Source organism: Pieris brassicae, chromosome 5 (assembly GCF_905147105.1).
Source record: "Pieris brassicae chromosome 5, ilPieBrab1.1, whole genome shotgun sequence".
In the NCBI taxonomy this organism is placed as follows: domain Eukaryota; kingdom Metazoa; phylum Arthropoda; class Insecta; order Lepidoptera; family Pieridae; genus Pieris; species Pieris brassicae.
Window position 1 is genome coordinate 6,590,562 of NC_059669.1, and position 10,275 is coordinate 6,600,836.

The window sequence follows — 10,275 nt, forward strand, 5'->3', positions numbered from 1 at the left end:
GATCGGGCCGTTATTTTAAAAGTAAGAGTCATTCATGTTGTTTCCCGTTGATTGTTCCCAAAAATTTGTTCTAATTAATTTAGTCTTCGCCTTGAATGTGTGTGCCTTGCTAGATAAACCCACAGTAGAATATATAGTACATACCCGGCTCTATAAATAAATCATTTTTAAACAATCCTTCGATCTCTCCAATCGCATGGAGCCGTAAACTGTAATGGCATCTTAAACTCTTACAGTTACGGTGTAATTTATAATGCACTTAATTATAATTATGTTGTATCAGTCTTACAAAGATAATAGTCCCCAATAGTGCGTGATACAAATATCTATGTTCTTATACACTTTCGAATAATATTCATTGTAATAACTTCAATTTCTGTACGTTGAAGTACTTGTGATATGGCAATGCGACAGAACGATCAATCTGGATGAAATGGCGACTGTGCTGGCGCCGACGCGGCCGACGCACCCGACCACAGACTATATCATTATGGCCGCAATATACACTGCGAATCTTAGAACAATTTTTATATAGTACAAACAATTTTTTTATTATAATAGATACTCTAACGCTGTAACAATAAGCCTGTTGTAGTGTTGAAAGTGAATTTTAAGGCAATTAATATTAAGCTTATTAGATATCATTTTAAATAGTTATGGTTTATCATATTGATAAATATCTAGAATTTATTTCAAGACACCTTTCTTATTTTGCAATGTTGAGCTCAGGATCACTAGTTAACTGTGTTTTTATGTCATCCATTCACTTTCTTTAATGCAAGCAATGTTAAATGTAATAAAAACGCTTAGTCAAACACGTGACATGCTGTTTTCATCATATTATGACGTTGCCAGTTAATAATTGACGTCTTCTGGCGTCTGTCTGACGTAGCCGTAAGTCTAGGGCTTGGCACAGTTCAAGGCTAGACATTGTATTTGATTCCTGTAATGTTCAATTTGCATTCTGGCAATAACGGAATATCATATCATTATAGCTGAATTATAATTTATTTCCATTTGTCATCGTAAAAGAGAAAACATAGGAATCCTAATAATTTTGTGAAAGATATATTTATTCAACGAAATTATTCGACGTCGATTTGTAGCTCATTTCGTTTCTTATATGAATATGTTAGTTTAGTTTTAGTACACCATAAATTATAAAATTGATTATTAAAAAACTTGATTTGATAAAGATAAAAAATGTATTCTTTACAATACTTTATACATTTTTTAAATTGCAATTATTGGGTAAAAATAATGGTACAATATATTAAATTTTAAATAAAGAACATTTAACGAATTCCACGAAACGTTGCCATATTGTAACAAGGTTATCTACATAAGTAGAGCATCCTGATCGAATCTGTGACAGTGGTGTTGGGGTAGGTCAGCACTCGCGCATGGGCTGCATTCCGCGCCGGACGCTACTAAAATAAACTATAGTGTGAACGAACGACGAAGCGATAGGGTTGCCAGTGAAAAGGTTACTTGACAGCCCTTATATTATAAGCCTCTATCCTCAGCCGCAGGTTTAATACGATGTTGCAGCGGGGTTCGGTTTCACCCTGTTCTTATTTCAGTGTCTTTATTTCTGTTCCTTAATTCATCGACTCTTATTTCAAATTTATTCTCGACTTTCAAAAACGCTCCGTTAAACCAAATAGTATACATTTAGTTTTACATATACAGTAAATGCATGGTATACAACATGACTTTATTATTAGCAGAGTAGTAAGAGGAGACTTGCAAACGCATTTTTATTATTTCTCTATATTTCCCTGATTTAACGAGAAGTCACAAATTTATACAGATAGTTCTTGCCGTGTACCGGGAGTTAACGTCTAATGAATGTTTAAATTACCAATACGTTTAAAAACATCATAAAAATACAGTATTAATTACAATAAGTAATATACCTTATACTATAAAAACAGTATGAGCAGCGCCTTATGCAACCCATTTGTAAATACGTGCCGGACCGCATCGCTATTTACTTATCGTAACCGCACGATAACGGAACAATGAGACTACCAGATACCTTGCGCAGACGCTTATCAAAGTCAATAGTCTTTTGTATATTATCCAGTGTCCTAATACCGGACACTTTCGTATAACAAAAAATCCTACTATATACAGTATTGTTTCCCTACGTCACTTATATACTAATCTCTTTATACAATATGTTTTATATATTGTTCTAAAGTACGATTCTTTACGTCAATTGTGATGTCTTTTATCCTTAAATAAAAACTCAGCTTTAAAATATTGCATTAAATTAAATTTATTAACGGACAACGCTTGAAAATAATTACTCGCTGACATTGACATTAGCTAAAAGATATGTTGTAAGTGTCATAATGATATAAGGGCTATAATGCCGTGGAAGTTTGAAAATCCCATAATCCTCTGGTAGGTTATTGCAGTCAGACACTGGGTGGACACGTTTTACTGCGTTATTGTTATCAGGTAACGTGGTGATTAGTAACAAAGGATTAGAAAGGAATAAGTTTTGTACCTGCCTATTCAAATATTGTTTCCAAGAACTAATCAACCTTCTGACTAAGCTTAATGTAACCAAACGGACGAAGAGTTGTCTTGCATTAAAACAACCAAGATACTTTTAATATCGAATTATCATATAGTTTGAATGGATCTGTTAGAAATGTATTTTTATAACCTATTCATTAGAGTAAACTAACTTTTTCAAGCTAATACTACGTTTAATATGTAGCTTTAATATAATTTAAATATAAAGCGAAAAATATGTTATATTAGTGTCTCCAACGACCAAAAGTAACTCGATTTAATGACAAACTCCACTACGACTAAAAGAAAAGACTCGTATTATAGAGTATACATAAATGCATACGTCGAATAACCGGATATATTTTAAACCAAAAGCGTGGGCTGAACACGTGTGATAAAATGGTATTTTAGCAATTATCATTATCAGTGAAAATAATAACTCATTATCATAATGTTAATATAATTTGAATATAACATTTAACCTTTAACCCGTCAATGTGTTCACGTTTACATAATTTAATGTTGACAGTGTTTTGTTATTTAGATAACGCGTATACGTCAGTTAAAATTGTTTTTGGGTTCGAAGTTCGGAACGAACGAAACGTAAGACCTAATTATTCCAATTTTTCTTTCTGATATATTTTATACTTTTAATCTTAATTTATTATAATATATATAGGAATAAGAAGTACCAGGACTTACGGAGTGCCAGGAAGTATTTTTTTCTGAACACATTTTTGATAGCAAGGCTTAGGTTTTGGTTTCAATCTAAGATGATGCATAAATTGCATTGCTTTGCTTAACGCAGTAATTTTCTTTTTAAAATTGGAACGGCTACACCCCTTTTGTGCCTTCGATCCGAAACATGTGTTGTGCATATTTAAACCCAGGTAATCGCTGGTCCTCGCTAATGTATTTTTGTAAACGCCTAGTTTTTTATTAGTCTGTGGTTAAATATAATCTTGGTGATTAATTAAAACAACAACGGGACGCTTGAATTCACAAAAAACTCCATATAAAGTCCGCTTTTATATAACTTTGCTATTGCATAATGTAAATGTTTTACAATTTGGCTATATCTACATAATACGATAAGAATCTGTTATCAAGAGTATTATCTGTTGTTTCAACAAGCAAGTGCAAAGTGCCTCATAACTAATTCGTTTTCTAAAATGGTACTGTCAACTTCCCATATTATTATGCGTGAGTGTACCGGAAAAAGGTAACTGGACGTTTCCGGTTCTATAAATTATGGTCTAAATAGGCATAGACTATTAATAGTCTGTATGTCTTTACGATTCTAATTTGTTGATTTTACGACCTCTTTAAAATTCTTCTGAGAGATGGTAATGATTTTAATTATTTTATTAGTGTTATCTTGATGTGTTTTAAGGTTTTAGTGACTTTTATAGTAGGTATGGCAACCAACATTTATCAGTTGTGAGTTACGACCTTCGCAAGCGCATTTTGATAAGAGATAATGAACTGCTAGGTATTTTAATACCAGCGCACCTAATGCAGTCAGTTATAGTTTCTCGTGTTTGTTTCTATGCTTTATCTTTCAAATAATTTTATTAGGTCCAAATTTTTTAGAAATAACTAAAAAAAATGGTGATATTTAATTTTAGTATTTTGTCCGCTTAGTGTGTGTTAAAAACAGTTCTAAATTAATATTGTATTATTTAAGCAATATTACTCAACATTGATATAGATAACATAAAGATATCTTTTGTAACAATCCGTTTCCCGTAGCTGATACCGGCGAAATCAGCTGACGCCGGCCGAGCGTAGTTTAAACTTTCAGTACTCGGTTCCATGTCTGAACATATTCAACACTGAAACGGCTTACCGAACGATGTTTTGATAATCCGTCGAATAATGACAGATTGTACACAATACGACGTATTACGCGTAAGCCGACACTGTTTATCAACAGGTACCTTCAACGTTCGGCAAACCAGATTCTTCGAATCCCTGGTATCGTAATTTGCCAATTACATTTGAGCGGCTTAAAATAGACAATTAGGTATGCATCGATCGCACTCACCGTGCGCTCGCTTGACGGCGTGATCAGCTGAGACCACTGATGCACTTAGCACTGTGGTTTCCGGTTCCAACGCTGGACAGCTTCCAGATGCACACGCGCCGTCTGCCGAATCACACACACACAGACTACACGTCAGAGGACAGCAAATTGCATCGCGTGTCTCGCGTACTAGCAGCGAGAGTGTCGGCCGACGACTGAGCCTCGGAAGCGCGCGGGGGTGAGGCGCCGCCGTCCCGCGCCGCCCACTTCCTCAGATGAATGACAATAATGGAAGACGTTCAACTCGCCCGCAAACCGAATAATATGAATCATTGCATTAGGGTGCAGCCCCGCCCGAACTTACATGATTGTGAGCTTATCCTCATGCTTCTGAAAACCTTGATGCATCTGTTGTACTCACATTCTGAATAGCTAATAAAGGAAGATATTCCCTTTAGAACAAACCTTGCAGTCTGCAGTTTTATTCACTGTCAATCTGAATAAAACGTGGCTTATATTGCTTTTGGATACGGAAACTGTTTTTGTTAAATAAATTTGTATATAAATTATTTGTAATTTCGACGAGGAATTTATTATATTAAAAATAGTCAATTTCCACCAATCAATACAATCACCATTTCTCTTTTGCACTATTTTTGTGGTAATACTAATTCAAGAACTGGTCCCGTTCTACGGTAGCGAATATTTAATGTAAAAAATATGGATTATTCGCATGGATACAGGAATTTATTTTATTTATCGCTCTACATTTGCGTAGGCGCAGCAGACAAAAATAAACAGAATAAAAGTTACTCTGCAAGTTGGTTTCATGACAGACATACAATGCACGCAAAACGCCTACATGGGCTATTTTCACTTTTTTTTATCAAGGACACCCAGAACTCGAATAGGTAATTTGTACAATTAACAAAACATTTGTAGGACTTTTGGGATGAGTGATCTCCTAATTATATTTAAGAATATTTTATTAAACAAAAGAATATCAAAACTTGTAGAAAAGATGTCTTCTTGGTACATATCTGTCTTCTGTATCCTTCTTTTAGTTCTCTCGAATATTCCCACAAATATTCTCACAAAACTCTTTTAAATCGTGTTTTAATTATTGGACCTACCTAATATGAGCACGTCATAAGAAATGCGTTAAGGGAAGCAGAAGTAAAGTATTTTTATTTGTATAAAATCGTTAAAAATGTCTTAAGTTCTGAACTGTATACATCCAGTAGGTGCCTTTCGTTTTCAAGATAATTATAAATTTTCCGTGCAACGAACTCGCATTGTCCCAAGAGAAAACCACTAATTTACCTTGAGTGGACACAATTGGAAACACGAGAGGGTGTTGTATTAGATTAGCTTAGATAAGATTAGTGGCTGCAGATATTGCAGTATATCTTCTATAAAGCTGTTTTTCACGCCTCAGATGCTTACACTAACTTCATTAATCCATCTCTTTTATCGCTTCTCTTCATTTCTCAATATGGGACTAGCCCCACCGTTTTGGTCTAAGCCTCAATTTGCATCCGCTTCTTTGATTATTTTTATGTCATAGACACGTAGGTAATTAGTTTTCTATCTAACACATGTTGTCGATTTTTCAATTTGAGACATGCCGGTTTCTACACGATGTTTTCCTTCACCGTGCTAGTGTTACATGCGCACATGGACAGTAAATCGTGTGCTAAATGCACGGCCGGAGATAGAACCTAAGGCCTCGTAGATGAGAGTCGCACGCTGAAGCCACTGGGCCAACACTAAAAATCTTGGTTATATTTAATTTACCATGCATTAACGATCGGTTTATTCTATTTCTATATAACCCTCGCGGATTTTGAAAGATTAGAAATGGATAAACAAATTTTCTCTTCTAGAGATTTACAATATTCAATATCATGAATATACTGGTTATAACAAAACTTACCTACGATTTAAGATATACAGTAGAGATATGAGGTATCTCTGCATTCTCTACCGCATTTACCCTAGATATATACATCATCAGTATCATTTAACAATGATAAAAAAATATTCTTTAAAGAACTTACAAAATTCATTAATAGTCCGAAAAAAGAAGACATCTCTGTATATTTAGTAGCTTTTTCGTGAAAACCTTATCTTAATCCATACGTTAATACACTAACAATCTTAGTAAGAAGTAGTTTTTTGTTCTAACTTTAGACAGTTGTCCATGTATTTAAGTTTCATCTCCTACAAAAATACAGGAAAAAATAAGTAATTTCTTATTTTTATCAAATCTGCTTTAGGTTCGAACTCAATTATTTCTTTAACTATACAGTGTTTTAAAATATCAATTAACATGTAATAATACACTGAGTATTTATAATTTCTCAATGCACCGCTTATCTAAAAGAACCAAAAAAAAACATTGTTTTTGTCTTTGACAACAAATATTTACTACATTTAAAGTCCAAGCTAGGCTGACAAGTGTAATTGCCTTTAAATTGCATTATAGTTAGTAGCTAAACATCACTATAGTATGCAATGACACTAAATTCAATCGCCTGCCCCGAGGCAATACTCGTACGAAGCGTTATCAACCAGACTGCACTTTAGCCCTTCATAAATATTTACAAAAGGCGGAACTCGGGTTATATGCAAACGATTAAAATTATAAACTGCTATAAAATCATAATTGTAATTTCCTTTGCGTCTGTTTTTAGTTCAACCATTGCCTTTACCTATGCGTATATGGAAAATAAAGAACATTTTTTTATTGTACTAATCTGTACGTAGAGTTGGATAATTTCTTACTAATGTCTTACTACTGTCTAAATTAGGCTAAATTGAAATGTCTAATAAAGTCTCAGTCACAAAAACCTTTACTTTGCAAAGTATCTTGCTATGGAATTCCTTACCAATTGATATCAGACCAGCTCAGTCTTCTTCTTCTCAATCTTCTTTTTAATTAGTTTTCTTCTGCCTCGTAACTAGCTTCTACTTATATATGTCAATAGTTACTCAATTAACCTTTGGATTAGCTTTTACATTTCTGTTTATACATATTATTATTTATATTTTTTCTTTAGATTTTACTTTATTTAACTTTGGTTACAGTTACATGTTATTTTGAGTTTTTCTTGTTAATTAATTATGCACTTCTTGTCTTTACCCTCTGTAGGAAAAAATCGCTTGTTAGCGATATAGCCGCCCGCTGACTATTAACTTATGTAACCTGCTTTTTGTTTTTTTTATATGTATGATTTAGTATATCATGTTAACGAAGTGTAACGAAATAAATAAATAAAAATCATAATAATATGACAGAATAAGTAACTCTCGACTGAGTCTCCTGACAAGGCTCAGGGCTCGTTACCGGGAGAAACAAAGATTTTTCAATTTACAATGGATCTATTCCGTCTATCTAGTAAACCTGATGTTCTGCATTTTTATATATATTCGTCCTATTAAGTAACGCAATACTGGATTGAATATAATTGGTCTCCAGCTAGGATTTTGACGATATTTTCTTGATTATTTTTTCCACCAAGTAGACACTAAATACAGATAAACATTTTAGATTATATCACGCAATATGTATGTACCTCTTCGCACCCTTAGACCATATTACATATAGTACAATTTATAATTACAATATACGCTCTTTATTTGCTATTTGGACAAATTTCCAACTGTTCCATCATAGACCAGTAAATAAAGCAGACTCCCCCAGTGTATGCGAATCGTCTAGCCAGTTAGCATTGTCGTTGTCGAATTAACGTCTCTTTGTTTACCTTTTCCCTATAGTGATTAATGGAGGCTCTGTGGTCCACGCGCATCTATGATTCACATTTAATTTGGACATCCTTTGCATAAAGGCCATACATATATCGTAATTCTTTAGACAACAAACTACTTCTTTTACCATATTATGTTATATATTGGATATCATTTTGTTTTTGTTTAGAACGGAGCAAACGGGCAGAAGACTCATCTGATGTTCAGTGATACTACCACCCATGGACACACAATGCCAGGGAGCTCACGAGTGCGTTGCCGGCCGTTAAAATACACAGGCAATTAAAGTATAGAGAAAGAAAGTAACTGACGAATGAAAACAAAACCGAAAGACGTGAAATGCAAAACAATATTCGCATTTGTATTTATTTTATTGCTGGTTAAAAAACATTTAGTCGTTGTCAATATTTTAATTAAATTTTATCTTCTACTGACAGACAATTAACCCAAGTCATAACCCGTATATGAATAAAAGTGCAGAACTTTGCAAGGCCACAGTAGGCAGAGAAGTTCGCAATATGGTAATAGACAAAACTATCTAAACGAAGTAGAGAAGCCGGAGAAATGGGATGGAAGTAAAAGACGCAAAATGGATATACATGGGCTTGACCTTGACCTTAAATCCAGAAGATTCATTGCATTTTATACATAACATATATAAACCTATTTTTTTATAAAGTGTTCGAGTGAATAATTTTAGTTCACGCAGACGGAGTTTCTTTGTCAAAATTTAGCACCACAATCAAATCGGTTTCCGCTATCGGCGAATTTAAACAAGCGGACATTAAGTTCCCGGGGTCGATGTGTACGCATATTTTTGTTTTATTTGTCGGATCCTTAAAGTTCATCGTGTCTAGACCGGTTAACCCACGCCTTACCATACCCCGCACAGATTTCTGCATCTTGCCACTAGGGATGGACAATTATGATTTTTTAATCAACATACATACATGTATATAAATATTAACATGTCTAACATTATTCCATTGACAATGACGAGTATAAGGCAAACATATCTGACTTGGTCATTAGTTCCATAGTATCAATTATTGTTTGGCAAATAATTAAACCCATGACAATGGAAATGCGCCATGAGTCACGAAAGCGAATCAAACTATATTTTATTTTAATTAAAAATAAATGTACAGCTTTTTTTTAAACAAGACAATTCTTCATTTTATACTTGGGTATTGATATATGCCGGCGAAAACAGGTTAAAAAAAGTAAACATTCTAATAAGTAATATTGTTGATGATTCTATATCTGTGGGAACCATAGTCTCGATTGGCTAACACTACATTTTTTTTTAAACAGGTTGTACAATATCTAGTTGCTTCACCCTCACTCACCTCTGCCTATAAAGTAAGACAATACAATCCCCATGTAATCGTAGGTACATGTATAGACTTTTTAATGACTTAAAATATGATACGACAATATTCATAATCGAGTGTAAATACGTTAATTTCCCATCACTACGCGACCCGCCATACAAGTTACTTTATCCTTTTTTCATCCTTTTGCAATACGATGTGATACTGGCCTCGCGCTAATAAAACTAGTATCATAAACCTTATAATTTTCTATCGAGGAAAGCTTTAAACTACTTATGCCATATCATGTCTGATCAATTTAGTTCAATGGGTATAATTTAAATTATCTTCTTTGAAATGCGAGAGCGTGGTGCTGAATTTTATAACCATTTTTACCATAAAACTGTTTGGTCTTATAACTGCTGGATTTCATATCTAAGTAGTACTAAGTTTTTTAAATTTAGAACGAATTTGACAGCTCCATTTTCGTGGAAGATTCATTTAGAGAAATAATTTTAATATAATTCGGACTTAGAAACATCAGAATGAATGAGAGATATGGTTTGGACAAGTAATATTTCAATGTTTCGGGATTTCAGATAAGTCAGTATCGCGCCGGTATTTTAATAAATATAC

At 33.7% G+C, this 10,275-nt stretch overlaps 1 protein-coding gene across 7 annotated transcripts in view; it reads right to left on the bottom strand.

The window, feature by feature from the left end:
* LOC123709263 (protein alan shepard) overlaps positions 1-4,762 on the bottom strand; it is a 95,517-nt gene extending 90,755 nt beyond the window's left edge. For all 7 annotated transcript variants that reach the window (XM_045660436.1, XM_045660439.1, XM_045660438.1 and 4 more), the window contains exon 1: positions 4,577-4,762. The gene's annotated coding sequence lies outside the window, so the exon portion shown is untranslated. The remainder of the gene's footprint in view (positions 1-4,576) is intronic.
* Positions 4,763-10,275: the final 5,513 nt, after the last annotated feature.